General features: G+C 41.5%; 1 protein-coding gene across 1 annotated transcript in view; it reads right to left on the bottom strand.

Moving 5' to 3' along the window:
• Positions 1–16780, bottom strand: part of JARID2 (jumonji and AT-rich interaction domain containing 2) — a 585747-nt gene that overhangs the window by 151758 nt on the left and 417209 nt on the right.

The raw sequence follows: 16780 nt of genomic DNA, 5'->3' as shown, positions 1-16780 counted from the left end.
AGTACATACATTTCCTAAAATAAATCAATCATCCACTTTTAAATTAAATACTTGGCAAATCAGTCATGGATTTTCACACCTGTCAGTTCCCTCCTTTTAGATTTTTCACATCCTGTTTGATTCTAACTAGGAAATTTAAGTGAGCTTTCAGAAAAGCCTATTTAGCCTCACTAGATCTTCTGACTTGTTAAATCTGGCAACCAGGGCGGGCCTAGATATAGGCAAGCAGAAATACTATCTACTCTTATCTAACCTAGTCTAGTGTGCCACAGAATGGAATATAGCAAGTCCTGCAACAATATATACACAATGCTACCAAATAAGAGACTACAAAGTCAGACTTTGATAACAGGTGACTGCAGAAAAAGGTAGCCATCTTGACAGATATAGCATTTGACATGCTGAACAATATAACATGTAACATCAGCATTACTGATTTTATATTAATGTTGGGGGTGGAAGGACCTTTCAAACCCTTTGTTTTTGTAAAAAACTTCTGAAAATGTGGTTAACATTTAATCACACAAGGTAGGGACAACAGCCTATGACAGACCTATTTAAATGTGATCCAGCTGAAAACTGTTTGGTTTTTTTTTTGCTACCTCAATAAAATGTGTTCAGAAAAATACATAAATACACAACAGCCAGAAAGAGGTGGGGAGAGATAGTGTATTATAAAAAAAAAATCAAACAAACCTCTGCGAAGAGGGTAATGCCCCCTGCATATTCACACACAATGAAGGAAAGAAGTTTATGAAATAAGAGTAGCTGACTTTGGAATATTCCTGGTGCTAGAGAGTGAAGGGAGACCAGGGTCTTTAAAAACAAAAACATGCTTAGATGTGAAACTGTTTAAGTAAAGCCTGAGCAGTGTCAAACGTTGGGTGTCAATCTGGGAAAATACAGCAACCATGACAGTATGTCAGAGAAAATGTAATGTCTCATCTGCATCCAAGCACAAATCTAGCACTAGCAGAGATATTAAATCATATATCCCTGTATTAGACTGATATGACATTGTAGGGAGATTACGTTTGTGCCTTGTGATTGGATGAGGATCTCCATTTATGTAACTATAAACCTATGACATGAATCAATAATACTTTCATAGGGAACAATCCAGATGTTCCAATTTGTTGCTATGGTTACCGGATGACAGAAACACCAAAGACAAAGATGGCATTTCAAAGCAAAAGCAACAGTTTAATACAACCTTAAAGAAAATATTTCAACAAAACATGCACTGTTGCAGGGGGCGCCCAACTCAGATCCTCATTAGCCTCAAGCAGGTCTATTTTCTAAATATCTTATCAAATAGGCATGAGATTGATTTGCATTCAATGGAGACAGTGTGTGCAAATGTATCTCATGCATATTCATTATGGATATTCTGAAAATCTGACCTGTCTGTGGCTCCTGAGGACCAGAATTGGGCCGCTCATGCACTACCACATGGTGGGACATACTCGCAAAGGGGAAAATACATTTTGAAAAAAAAAAAAAAAGTATTCCGAGTCTATGCAATGAAGGGCAGAATCTCTCCTTCCCAAGCCCAGTGCAGCACCCCCATCTGAGATCAATCCTTAGAGCCCAGTGAAAGATCAGCACAGCAGCTGAAACTCAGCCAAAATATTTTCTGGAATAGTGCTATATACCCCCCCCAAACAGTGCTGCATACTTATGACCGTGCACATTAAATGGAGCTGGTAGCAGTGACACTATTTCTTATGAAGGGGGTTCTTCACATCTGCTCTACTCAGTAAGACACTGTATAAAATAATTAAGGATCTTTTTCAGCTTTTATTTTATATTTCCTGGGAATTTCAATGTTATAACAAAAATAAAATCAATGGAAAAATGACTTCTACTGATTTTTCTCCTGTTTGTTATAACAAAGTCATTTTTCCACTGATTATTTTTTTGTTATACCTTTAAAATTCCCAGAAGAATTAAAAATGTAAAATGAAGGTACTGAAAAATAATTTAATAAAGGGCTTTTAAGTGCACCCGCAACCCACACTGTATCAGTGATGTAACTAGTATATACCCAATTTGTTAAAAATACAACTTGCATACAGCATTTTAGATCTTTTATTCTGTTCCACTGGAATGTGTCAATCAACCTATCAAATAACCTACAATCTGATCATTTCTGATGTAGCCACTATAATCTCACATATTCAGGCCGATGTAATACAGCGCGCTCGGCTCAGTGTACGACTTTACTAGTGCTTGGTCGCGCGTTTTGGACATGCAGCCAAATCCCCTCATGCAATATTGGGATTGGCGCATCCAAAACGCACGTCCAAACAAGCGCGAAGCTAATAGCGATCATCACATGTAAATTCATGTTGATGAGGTTATTAGCTATTACCCCCGATGCATAAAAAAAAAAAATGCGCACGCGACACACACATTTTTAATATCAAAAGTTAACGCCTGCCCAGAGCAGCGTTAATTCTTGAGAAGCCCCAAATATTTACAGAAAAGCAGAAAATACTTTTCTGTAATTCCTCTGACTTAATAGCATGGCAATATTAAGTCAGAGGAACCTATAAAAAAGAGAACAGAAAAAATGTTTTTTTAAAGTGTCACCAAAAGTCAGGTTAGAAAAACGGACGCTCAATTAACGAGTATCCAATTCCCTATCCAGTGGCTGTACACAAATGCTCGTAAAATTGAGTGTCCGTTTCTCTAACCCACTGACAGTCCCTTCTCCTGGGTGCCTGATGCAGAGGAGGCGTCAGGGATGCAACATTTTCCCTAGCGCCTCTTTTCTATCATGACAGTCCATTGAAATATTAAATTGGGTGCCCAGGAAAGGTGGATTGGTGCATGTTAAGAGAGCGGGCACTCAATCATGAGCACCCGTTTAAATCGCACCAATATTGCATCAGCTCGATTGATGTGAGAGCTGTGAAACAGAGATGAACCAAATTTGACATCAAAGACAGGGGGCGAGACATTACATGCATACGTGCTATGCAGCACTTCACACATATTACTTGGGGTAAGGGGGAGCAACAGAAGTGCTGCCAAAAATGTTATTTTTTTTAATTGTTTCCACAATTTTGGGAACCAGGGGGTGAAGACCCTTGCACAACAACTGCACACTGGAAAGTGCTGAAGGCATCTATGACTTTCAGTATCAAAAAGCTAGACCGCCTAGAATACATGACCCCATAAATATGGAATGCTGCCATATCCCATACCAAGTCGTCAATAAACATTCTGGATTCTGGCAAGGATCACTCTTTCATCCCCCTTCAGGCCCCCAAAATATCTACAATGTAGAATCAAGGTAAGCACAAAATTATGAAAACTAAGTTATGTAGGATGTCGGACAATTATTTCAGCATTGCAATGGCCAATTAATTGACCAAGGGGCATTTAAATTTCAATAATCACATCAAAGGAATTTCAAAGAACAGGAAGCAAGAAATTCCATCCCAGGGATTAACAAACTTGGGCACCTGTGTCAGATGAAATTATTAGCATACCTGTGAACTCTACGGATTTAGCCCAGAGACTCCAGAAATGTAGACAAATTTCTGGGTCTCCGGGCAGGATGACCATTTCCACACCTCTCGCTGTGTCACATGCTGGAGCCACTGGGTTTCCGTGCATGCGCATTGGCGATCACATGCATGCATTGAAAAAGCTGCAAGGGGACTAGAGAGGTGAGGGCCTCAATCAAGGTACAAAATCAGTCACCAATGGAGGGAGAGAGAGCACGCACTATAAGAGGGCAAACATGACTCTCTCTCTCTCTATATATATATATATATATATACCACTGTAAGAGCACACTCAACTCAGGGTGGGTGGGTTGGGCAGGGTTACATTGGTCTGCCTGATGAACTGATGATTAATATTAAATAATGATACTGATAAACTGATTGAATAACAATGAATTGAATAATAGTGATGAATTGGTGATTAAAACAATGATGATGAATTATGAATGATGGTGATAAATGGCCTAGGGAGGGGACTGCATCAAGGTCTTTTCTAGGAGCGCATGCACAGGATGGGCTGGCATGGATGGCAACTGCTGGGAGGAGCTGGATCAAAGCTCTTGGTCATTGTGGCACAAGTGAATGGGAAGCATGGCTAGGGGAGATACAGGCAAAGGACTGGAGAGCCCAGGATCAGGGAGGGAGAACACTAGGGATCCTTGCGTCATGGATGGTAGGAGGGTAGAAGAAGAGGACGAGAGTTCAAATAGGAGAAAGAAGGAAGATCTGCAATAGCAGGGGGTAAGGAGAGAAGAGAGAAGTACAAGGTCTGCAGAGACAGAGAAAGAAGAGAATGCCTGCCATGGCAGGAGGAAGAAAACAAAAGAGAATTTCTGCAACAGCAGCGGAACGGGAGAAACAGAAATGATGGCAGAAAAAGACCAAATGATCCACCCAGTCTGCCCAGCAAACTTATGCTAGCATCTGCCACGCTGTGCAGGTTACCCCCATGCTTATTATCAGTTTCCCAGACCGTAAAGGTCAGGGCCCTCGTTGATTGCCGTCTGAATCTAATTCCTGATTTTCTCTGCCCTTAAAGCAGAGAGCAATGTTGAAGTTGCATCAGAAGTATCGGGCTTATTGGTTAAGAGAGGTAAAAACCACATCAGCAAGTTACCTCCATGTTTATTTGTTCCTCAAACCGCAAATGTTAGGGCACTCATTGGTTTCTGTCTGAATCCAAGGTCTGCTGTGGTAGGCGGGAAGAGAGAAGGTCTGCAGCTTGAGAAGAGAGAAGGTTGGCCGTGAAAGCGGGAAGAAAATAAGAGTGAAGTTTTGCAGTGGGAAGAGGGTAGAGGATAATAGATCATGTCTGCAGTGAGAAGGGGAAATCCCATGCAGTCATGTCTAGGGTGTACGCATTATCTGCACATTTCCAGTGCCTGCTAAACACAATATTTTGTAGACCAGTAGCTGCAGTATATTTTTTTGCAGCACTATCCAACATGGAGCTCTCTGATTTTTACAGCGAAACTATTCCAGCGAGGGATTCTGTGGAGCTTGCAGATCCGTTTGAGTCACCTGGTTAATTAAAATTTCGATAAGATGTCAAAAAGAAAATACAGCTGTGCCTACAAAGATAGCTATTCTGCTGAATATCCTGTTCTTAAAAGATCACGCAAGTAAAGTGATTTTATATTTTGTTCAAGTTTGTTGCACAGATGTCTCAATTAAACACAAGGGTCTTGGTGACAGTAAAGGTCACATAGAAAGTGCCTCACATTAGTAGAGAATACCTGCGCTAGATGATAAATAGCAGACCCAATTACAGTTTACAAGTTTAAAAAGTGATCTTTCTCAGAAAACAACTGAAGCTGAGACACTTTTCACTGGATCGTGCAGGCCTACTGTTTAAAAGGATGTTCAGCCATTCTAGCATTGCTAAGCAATATGCTTGTGGAAGTCGCAAGACTACAGTTATAATTAACAATGCCCTTGCACCACACTGTACCAATGCTATGCTGGATATTGTAAAGAGAGAACCCTTTACATTATGTCTTGATGGAAGCAATCATCTGTATGGAGATAAACCATATCCTTTATTGGTTCAGTTTCTTGACCTATCATCAGGACAAATTAGACTGGGCATGCTCGAGATGCTGCTTTGCAAGGACGATTCTTCTTCACATGGAATATTTAATCTAGTGAAAGATTTCTTCTTGATGAAATGAATTCTTTGGGCAAAGTGTGCTTGCTTCTCCATGGATAATGCTGGTGTGAATGTGGGATGGATAAATGGTCTGAAGAAATTGATTTCTGATCAGAATCAAACTGTGCTTATGTAACCTGATTAACCTGAGCACTGAAAAGGTGTTATCCGCTTTGTATGAAGATCCTGGTTGTTATTTTAATAACTTTTCAAAAAGTTCAAAGAGGATGCCACAACTAAAGGATTTTTGTGAAATCGAGGACAGAAAGATTTTAAAACACGTGGCTATTCGTTGACTATCTCTGGATAAGGCGGCTGTAAGGAGGGTTTTGGATCAGTTGCCAGCTCTCAAATCATTTACATTGCCTCAAGAGCAAAGACCAACAGTTGCAGAGAATAAGGGATATGCCCTGTGATCCAAAGCCAGAGTTGTATTTATTGTTTGTAAATTCCACGCTATCCTCTCTTAGTGCAACTGAACATATTCTTGCAGCAAGAACAGAGCTTTCTACAAAAAGTGATTCCGGCTTTCACAGAATTCTTTAAGAAACTGCTCAGCGGATTCATAAAGCCCAATGTTATTGCTGCCTCTACAGCATTTGACGTAGATGTAGAGAATCTTTCAAACTACTTAGAAAACCAGAATCCGTTTATTGGTTTCCTAACCGAGCAGTTCATTTATTCATCTACACTGACACCGAGAGACATTAGCATGTTTTACATGGATGTGATAAGTTTTTATGTGGCAGCTGCATGTTATTTTCAGAAGAAAATGCCAATTCATGACCTCATTTTGAAAGAAGCAGCTCAGATTTCTCATCAGTGATAGCTGCTGAAAAAGTGGACCAGCTCCTGGAGGAATTCAACAATTACCAAACACAGCAAGACACAGACATACAGGGAATCCAAAATGGAGGCATGTCCTCTTTACCAGAAAAAGCTCTGGTTTGAAATTTCTCAAATGAAATGTGTTTTCACTGGGTTGGATCATTTCCCTATGCTATGGAAGGCTGTCAAGCATCTCTTAGTGCTACCACATAGGAATGCTGACACAGAAAGAATTATCTCCCTGACCAAGAAATATAACATTGAATTTGGAGCTGCACTATCTTCTGAATCTATCTTGGGGGTCTCTGATTAAATGCAAGGTGAACATTTTTAAGACTGACACCTGTCACTCCATTAAATAGGGAAATGATATTCTGCAACAAAGAAAACGGTCAACTTACACTGCCACTAGGACAAGGCCTTCAGCAGTAATAGAAGAGGTAACAGGTGAAGAAGACACAGCCACAATCTCATCTGTCTCTGTCACAATGGACCAGTAATATGTAAAGACATGCTCAATCAGTACTTTCTTCATGTTTGGAATGCTATTATATTTGCACATTATTTGTAAGTTACATTAAAGAAAATTAAAAAATGAAGAAAGAAAGAAGGCCTGTTTGTTGAGGGAGGGAAGAGAGAAAGTGTACTGTGTTGCTGTACCTGCTCTTCTCACATCCCCTTCTCTCACTCCCCCCCCCCCCCCGGCCGCTAATTTTGAGAAATCTTAGGGTGAGCAGAACTCAAAAGTTCCCAAGTATGAACATTAGGATCCACACCCTGCAACCTTGCTACACAGAGATAGAGAGCACCAGCCTGGGCCTCCCCTGCATCAGCCATACACACTCCCTTCCACAAGACCACCCCCCAGGTACCCTGTAGGGCCAGTGCGGGCAAGAGGCGTATTCCCAAAGTCGGTTGCTAGACTGCCTCCGTGCCTTCTGGAAAAGTAGCCTTAAGAAGGAAGATGAACAGAGGTCGACTGAGGCAGGCAGGAAGAGAGCAACCCTAAACTAATTCATCTGTTTCAGCCTAAGAGGGAGACAAACTTTATGAGACAGAGTGCTATGCACTGCGGCTCTAAGCTAACTGGCACTCTGTGTAAACATTGAAATGAGTGTGGCAGACCCCCCCCCCCCCCCCCCCCCCAGTGGCACAGCACTCCCACCTTTGGCAGTGGCTCCAGCACAGCTCATCCCCCCCCCCCAAAAAAAAAAATCAATATCTCCCTCTCCCCAACTGCCAGCATCCTTTTCTCTCCCCTTTCCTGCCCAGAATCAACTCTCTTTTTTTTTTTTTTTTATCCTGCCCATCTCCTCTCTAAGCAAGCCGATTCTTCACCTACTACCACAAAGAGAAGCCTCCCTTCTCCTGCACAGCGTTCCCAAGTCTCGTGCCTGCAGACATGATGCAAAAGGATGTGGGAAGGAGAGAGAGGGACATCAGTGCCCCTTTCAGCATGATGTCCTGTGCAGTCACACAGGTCGCACACCTCAAAAGGCTGGCCCCGGTGCTATAAGAGCACCACAAGTTGTGAGGGTGCAAAAGCTGGGAAAGACTGGCAGGAAGAAAATGAGAGCTTACGAGAAAGATTTACTTACTACATTTCCAAGAGAATGAAACCCTAACCCACTCCCCTCCTCTCTATACTTTGCCCAAAAATGTTGTTGACCCCAGTTCTAACTAGGGATGTGCATTTTCATCAGTCAGTTTGGTTTCATTTTAGTGGATGACTTCATTTAATGTATGCTAACATTTAAAAAAAATTGTTATGTTCAATGTATAAATTGCATAATACAAAAAGCTGAATGTGATGTACAAGAAAACAAGAACCACGATGATATCCAACAGATTCCATAAAATAATAAAACAAAGTGCAAAACCTAAAATAAAAACAAACAAAACTCAAAATTAACAATAAAACTAATTAACATAACCAACCAACAAGCAATCAAAAAAGAGCTAAACTCAGACCCAGCCTATCCAACAAAACTTTGAGAACTTAAAACAAGCTTCAAACAATGAGGCAACAAGAGTGAAGGAATCCACAATGATCAGCAGCACTTGCATCAGTGCCTGATAACCAAATAACCCCCTCATCAACTGAGATGAAATCTCTAGGAAAATCATTATTTCCAATAGATAGGCAGAAAATGAGTAGCAAAATCACTGTGCAACCCTCCTGAAGGAATTGAGAACGAGGCCTATAGTGAGTGAAGCTCCCTAGGCCTATTAGCTACCAGGTTAAACTTTTAAGAAATAGTTTTTTAGCTTTCTAAATGGCTTGGGAATATTCAACAGTCTAATTTATATGCTAATCTAAGGGAGTCTGATGTAGTCTTCCACCAACAATGATCTGACTTCCTGAGCTATATTTTCAAGTGTCTCAGTTCCATTGAGAACCGAGCTGCTAATCTTTTCCTCCTCAGCCTACTCTTTAAAGCAGTAGCATCTCTACATGAAGCCAACCCTGAAACATTGCAACTCAGATAATCAGCCAGTACAGAGCCAAGAAAATCCGTAAACTGATGCTTTAAGAAAATAGAAAAAATGGATCTGGTCCAACAACATGCCTAACCCTGAGAAGCCGGAAGATGCCAACCCAAATTTGAACAATCTGTGATCCAACCAAAGTACAGGAAGCACCAAAACATCTGTAATAGTACAATAAGCTCTACTCCATTGATAGAAAGACAGGTTTAAATGTATGACCTTTAGAATGGGTCGAGCCCCAAACTGCCTGAGTACCCCCAAAAAATCTAACTACATCATGGTCAGCCTAACTACACCATGGTCAGCCTAACTACACCATGGTCAGCCTAACTACATCATGGTCAGCCTAACTACATCATGGTCAGCCTGAATATTAAAATCATCCAGGTCAGGAAAATCAAGTGAAATTTCAGCTAGTAAAGGAGTAAGACCTCTATGTGTGACTGGTCTCTGTTCGGTGCTCTGTACACTCTCAAACTTCCTATCTTACTAGCAGGAGTTTATCTTTACCAGGAGTATTTTCACCCCTTGGATCTGACATCCATTTTAGTTCAGTAAAGATGACCCTGGAGGAGAGCCGCTGCTAATTGGAAAGGGTACAGATGGAGGTGGGGTAGATTTACAGAAGAGAGTGTTTGGATGGAACTGGCAAAACAAAGTGGACAAGGTTAAAGGGCTGGACGAGACTGGTCCCAGGATACTAAGGGAGCTTAGAGAAGTGCTGGTAGGTCTGCTGAAGGATAAATGCTTGGAGGCAGGAGTGGTGCTGCAAAACTGGAGAAGGGCAGTTGTGGTCCCACTCCACCAAAACGGCAGCAGAGAGGAGGTTGGGAACGACAGGCCGGGTTAGTTATCTCGGTGGGAAAATTAACGGAGACTCTACTGAAGGAAAGGATAGTAAACTATCAAAAGTCCAATGCGATACAGGAGCTAAAGCAACAAGGTCTTACCAGAAGAAGATTGGGACAAACAAATCCAAATTATTTTTGATTGGGTGAACAGAGAATTCGATCAAGAGTAGGCACTTGATGTGGCTTATTTGAATTTCAGCACAGTTTTTTTTATTCAGTCCCACATAAGAGGCTGATGAATAAAATGAGCAGCCTGGGAGTGGGTCCCGAGGCAGCAGAATGGATTAGAAATTGGTAAACTGACAAACAGCAGCAAGCAGTGATAAATGGATCAACTACTGTGGATCAACTGGGTACTTGGAACCCAAACTGGCCACTGTCTGATACAGGATGCTGGGCTCGCTGAACATAAGTGCCAAACTGGGTCAGACCAATGTTCTTAAATGGAACTCACTTGGAGGAGAGAGAGGTGATTAGTGGAGTTCTCAGTGATTGGTTCTGAGGTCGGTTCTGTTCAATCTCTTTGTGAGCAATACTGCAGAAGCAATAGAAGGAAAAGTTTGTCTTTTTGAAGATGACACTAAGATCTGCAACAAAGTGGACATACCTGAGAGAGTAGCCAAAAATGAGAAGGGATCTAAGAAAACTTAAGTGTTCAATTATTTGGCAGTTAAGATTTAATGTGAAGAAGAAGTGCAGAGTCATGCATTTTGGGTGCAGTAATCCAAAGCACATGATGGGGAGAGATTGGGGGGAGGCATGTGAGAGACTAATGTGCACAGACCAGAAGACACACCTTGGGGCAATAATGTCTGATGATCTGAAGGTACCAAAGCAATGTGACAAGATGACTATGGCCAGAGAGATGTTGGCTGCACAGAGAGGCATAACCAACAAGAGAAACAGAAAAATGGTAATACCTCTGTACAGGTCACTGGTGAGGCTTCCTCTGGAATACTATGTTTCGATCTGGAAACCAAATCTCAAAAAGAATAGAAATAGTATAGAAGCAGTCCAGAAGAGAGCAACCAAAATGGTATGGGGTCTGCACTGAAAGCAATATGAGATGAGACTGAAGAACTTCAACATGTATACCTAGAGAGGAGAGATGGGAGGAGGGAATACAGACTGAAAAGTAATAATGCACAAGAATCAAGCCTTTTCCAGTGGAAGAGTTGTAAAACTAGGGTTATTAATATAAAGCTCCAAGGGGGTAGATTCAGGAATGTCAGGAAATATTTTTTCACAGAAAGGGTGGTGGATGCCCGGAATGAGCTCCTGAAAGAGGTGGCGAAGATAAGAACAGTAGTGAAATTCAAAAGGGAATAGAACAAAACACAGAGGTTCTCTGGTGGCTAGAGGATGGAAATGAAGAATCAGAATGTCCATGGTTTCTTTTGGTGTAACATTTCTGCATGGAGGTAACCTGCACAGAGTGGTAGTTACAACTAGGCAGTTGTGCATTCAAAGAATCCATCTAGGCATACCTTATGGTTTAGTTACCTGGCTGTTTATATTACTTCAACAAAGTTTGATGAAATTCTCTTACGATGGTGGTAGGGCAGTACAGTCGCTCTTGTGCTATGGCCAGGGCAGGCCCTTTATAGACTGCAAGAAGGAATCAAAGTTGGGAGGAAGAGTGGTCTGCCATCACTAGTTTGTATGGCTTGGATGGGACCTCTTTACCCTTAAGAGTAACATCCTTGAAACAGCGGTTAAAACCTTAAATACCTCACTGGATAGACAGGATGGACCATTTTAGTTTTTATCGGCCATCATTTACTATGTTACTATATGTTATATAAGAGGTACTCTCTCAATCTGGCAAATGTCCTGCAATGTCCCTACTACTCCCCAACTCTAGGACTATATCCAAAAGAATAGCCTGGAGGAAGTTGATTGCTAATAGAAATTTCACAGTACTGCAACCACGATTCAGTGGCAGCAATAAAGTCAAACCTCTTATCAGTGATAAGATCACACAAAATGGGAATCTTCCACCTAATTGATTAGGCATTAATCAGGAAGCTCTTAAATAAATAGGGCAAAGATGTAAAACCTGATGAAGTTGTATTACACAAGGGAAAAATAGGACATTTCTATGACTTCTCATCTGAGACTTATTACTATCAAAGTTTTATTTCCTCCAGTCAATCACCACAGTAATTGTAGAGTAGGATTGAGATACAGAATGATCAAGGGAACAAGAACCATCCCAACATTTGGATATGCTAGTATTTCCCAACCTTTTCAAGCCCAAGGCACACCTACATTACCAATAATGCTGTGTGGCATACAAACTGCCACGGATCAGGCAGGGCAGACACAGAGAGGGCTCATAAGGCCAAAAGAAACTAGGAAAGTAGTGAAAGCCCCACCGGTCTCTTCCAAATTTTAAAATGAAGAAGAGGGCAGACACAAACAGACTCATCGCACCAGAAGTGCATGAGAAAGCAGAAGTGTATATGGTGCGGGCCGCTGGCTTGATTAGTTATCATGTGGCTGCCAGAGATCCTTCACCTCTGCTGCTGCTCTCAACACTCAAGAGTGAGTTGCATCCAGTGCTCAGAGCATGCCCGCCCATCTCACTCAGCCTGGGGATAAGTTAGAGACTGGATGGACTCATAGGAGGTAGCTCATGAGGGAGAAGAGAAGGAAGTGCTGTGTGCAATATGTGTCCTGTGAAATGCAAGGCTCTGCATGCTGTCCATTAACGCCCAATCTCCAGGCCTCATCCTCCAGCTAGGAAGGAGAGCCATGCATAACTACAAATGTCTCAGAAAGGAGCTTCTACATATTCAAGAGCCACTGATGGTGGCACTGGTTACTTGGATGTGCATCTGAGCATCAGGCAATGGTAACCATTTCTGTGGCACATCTGATCAGGACGGAAAGACCAGATGGCACACTGGTTGGGAACACTGGGATAATGTAGCTATCAAAACTGCCGAGTACATTTGCGCTGGCTCCAGACAACAATTAACCTACCATTACTCATACAAAGAGCATCAGATAGCCGTTGAAGAACTTTAGTATCATAAACAAAATGTTTTCCGTTTTGTAAATAGAGTCAACAGGAGAAATCATAAAATCATACAACTCAACATTTGAAGGAACTCAGGAGAGACTTAAAAGTAGAGAAACACACTATATAATTAATGAAACATGAGAAAACATATCTTTTACAATTAAGAAAAAAAAAAAAAGGACGACGACTTGGTAAGATCATTTCATGCAAGTCCTGATTTTTTAAGCACAGGCAACTGCCCACTATGGAAGTCTTTTGTTTAAAGTGAAACAGGAAACATCAATCACATTTCCAATTTCACTTCATTTTAAAAACAAAATTGAATTGTTTTGCTTTGTTTTTAATAAGCAAAGAGTTTCTTCTTGTAATGCTTGATTTAACTGCATTTGACATGATTGATCATATTTTAATGCTGAAACGTTTAAAACAGATAGAGTTTCGTGATTCAGTATATGAATTTTGTGATTGAGTCATTTCTTGCTAACTGGACAGAAAGGATTGCTGTGAATGGTGTTAAATGCTCATTTTCTCTGGAAACTGGTGTCCCACAAGGGTCTGCCCTATTGGTGACTCATTTTAATATTTATATCTCAGCTGTCAAGATTTTAGTTTTTGAATTTACGCTGATGACATTTGATTTTTTTTTATTCCTATCAAAAAATCATTCAACGGACTTCTGGTTAGGCCCTAACCCATGAGGTCACAGTTCACCAGGGCTCCCACTAAGATTCACGGTATAATCTTATCCTTTTCAGTTTTGCTGCCTCAGTCTTTAAGATGTCTCAATCTAAAGGCGCCAGCACATGTCCTTGCCTTCGATGAGGGCAGATAAACCTTCCAAAAGTAAGAAATTGATTGAACGTGCTCGAGGGGAAAAAGTGGTGCAAACGGAGGAATCTGCCTCCGAAGAAGAGACAGAGACAGAAGTCGAAATAGGCGAGTCATTGGTACAAGCGGCTCATCTGCATTCGCTGCTTGAAAAATCTGCAGAAAAACTATCGCAGAAGCTGGATAAAAGAATGAGAGTTATTGTGCAATCAGCGCAGGAGAAGGCTACGCGTCTGAAGGAGGCTGAATTGCGCCTCCTAGACCTCGAAGCGCCTGCAACATGTGCCAGTGCTAAGCTAGATAAGATGGAGTGAAATGTTGCCAGCACTCAAGAAAAGCCAGATGACCTAGAAAACGTGTCTAGGCGTTGTAACATCTGGGTTCTTGGGATCGCTAAGAAAACAGAGGGTAATGATGCCTGTAAAAAACATTTTTCAAAATGGCTCCCGGACATATTTCATATCTCTAACAACACAGATATGTATGTTTAAGATTGACAGAGCACATCAGGTGGCTGGCACCTTCTCAGGGTGGACGCCTGAGAGAAGTTACAATCAAATAGCACCATTTCCAAGATAAACAGCAAATTCTGAATGCTGCCAGAGAACTGAAAGACTAACTTTCAGGGTAATCGTTTTATGTTGTTTCCTGATTTCTCATGGACTTGCAATGGAAGCAGCCAAGCATTCTCAGCTGTGAAAAAAGCTGCAAAGGAGCAATATATAATATGCTATTCAATACTCGGTGAAATTGCGGGGGGGTGCTCAGGGAACATCTAATGTTTTCAGTACAGCAATGACGGTCTAGTGAGCTGGCGACGCCATAGGTGTACACAGGCAAGGAAATCAAAGTAAAGCAGTGGGATGGACCGATGCAGCAGTAAAGGACTTTTTGGTCCCTTTTTCTACTTAGCAAATTGATTGTGTTTTATTTTTCTTTTCTGTTTCACTGTGATTTCAGTTGCAGTACTTTTTGCAAAAGGGGCGGTTTGCCTGGTTGCGTTTAGACCCACGCGTGGTGAACAGAAAGTTGGATCCTACAGTATTTCATGCACATGGCAATTTTATCGGGTTCCCGATTTTTGGGCAGACTTCCCAGAGCCACAGTGCTGGGATACTTCACCTTCTTGGCGTGGGGTAGCCGCAGTGAGCCAGTGTATCAATAACTGTGCTGCGACTGATTCGCTATCGAGGCATGCTGCTGCACAGTTTGTGATGTTGGAAGGTTTTTACTTGAGCTTTATCTCTGGCTCTCTGGTATGAGTGCTCACACTGAGAATGGATTGTGTTAACGATATTTTGATGTCTGGCCCGGCTCTCCTACAGGATGTTCTCAACTTTACTGTCTAATTGTGTTTAGTAGTCAGCTTTGCTTTTTCAATGCTGGAGTATTTTTCTTTCAGGGGGAAAATCCTTAACAGAATGCTGGGGGTATTGAATGTATGGTGGTGGGAGGGAGGGTAGAGGGAATATTATGGGGAGAAGAGGGTGAGGGAGGGGGGTTTTAAGGCTGGGTGGGAGTTGGAGGATTTGTTTTATAGGACAGAAGAGAAGGTTAAGTTGTTGTGTCCACCCCTTAGGTCCCGATGGATATTTATTTATTTATTTGTTTAACAGCTTTTAATATACCGGTGTTCGTGCAAGCACATCACGCCGGTTTACAATAAACTTGAGAAAGGAGGAAATTACAAAAAACAGGGAATGGAGCAGGAGCGAAAAGGGGGGGGGGGGGAGAGAGAGGGAGAAAGGTAGAAGGAGGAAAGACAGCAGCTGAGAAAGGTAAAAGGAACGTAGCAGTATTTACATGAGATGTTGATTTGCGGGGTTAAACATTGTTGCTTAATTACAGCGCTTAAAAGAAGGATATATAGATTAAATAGAGGATATATATGGAAGCTTAATTACAACAGTTATGGTAGGCTATATTGATAACTTATTTAAACAACTAAAAAAACATATGTATAAAATATTTGCTTATTTACAGCAATTATAGAAGGTAATAAAAAGGTAGCTTAATTTAGGTTTTTTAACACAGGTTGAGAGTTTCAACTTGAGTTACAGTGGAGCATGGTAACTAGGTAGCGAATAAGTGAGTGGTGGGCGGGGGGGGTATAGGAAAGGGTGAGGGGAGGGAGGGTGGGGGGTAAGAGGGGGTATGGGTGGGTTGCAGGGGGGGAGACTAGGGGGGATTGAGGGGTGAGACAAGGGATATCCCATCTGAGGAACAATGGACCTTTAAAATTACAGAGGTAACTATGGTTAAGTTGGAGGGAAAATGTTGGCTGAACCGTTGTTTTGGGTTAGTTGGGGGTTTTGCTTTGGGTGGGAATGGGAAGGAGGTAAATGGGTGGGGAGTAGGGACAAGGAATACCAGTTCATGGGTGCACATACAGGTCCAAGTTCATTTTCTAGGCTATGCCATGGTGTATAGCCCTTGGTGTAGATTTATGTTTAACTCTAGCTATTGGTATTATTGCTAGTCCTGCACAATTTAAAACTATAGTAGCATAAGATACCTCCCCTGTACTTGATACTCTAGATTTGGCACATGAGTAATTTAATAAATTGCATCTCCCTGAATGTTAGTGGGATCATCGCCTATTAAAAGAAAGAGAGCCCAAATCCTGTTGCTGCAAGAAACATACCTAATCTGACGGGAACACAAGAAATTGAAGGTCAGATGAGTAGGGGCACTGTATCGCTCCTCTTATAGTTCACAAAGGGAAATGATCTGCATTTTAATTGATAAGAACCTTTCCCTACAGGCACACCAGCCTCAATCAGACCCTGATTGGAGATTTGTAATGCTTGACTGTTCCCTGTACTCTGTGAAATTTACACCAGTAAATGTCTACGGCCTAAATACTGCCCAAAAGGACTTCTAAAAGTAGGTTGACAGATCAAAGAGTTTCGTTTGGGTTTGAAAACTTATGCATAGGTGGGGACTGGAATGTATGCCCCGATCCAGTTCATTTTGAATGGCAAACCAAATACCCAAGAAATAGTAGAAAGTAGCTCAGAAAAAACATGATTTTGTTAATATTAATAAAACTACATAGATAAAGGAATTCCTGGGAAAATAAGTTGGG

Source organism: Rhinatrema bivittatum, chromosome 2 (genome assembly GCF_901001135.1).
Source record: "Rhinatrema bivittatum chromosome 2, aRhiBiv1.1, whole genome shotgun sequence".
In the NCBI taxonomy this organism is placed as follows: domain Eukaryota; kingdom Metazoa; phylum Chordata; class Amphibia; order Gymnophiona; family Rhinatrematidae; genus Rhinatrema; species Rhinatrema bivittatum.
The sequence above is the reverse complement of the archived record's forward strand: the minus strand, read 5'-3'. Positions and strand labels throughout refer to the sequence as shown.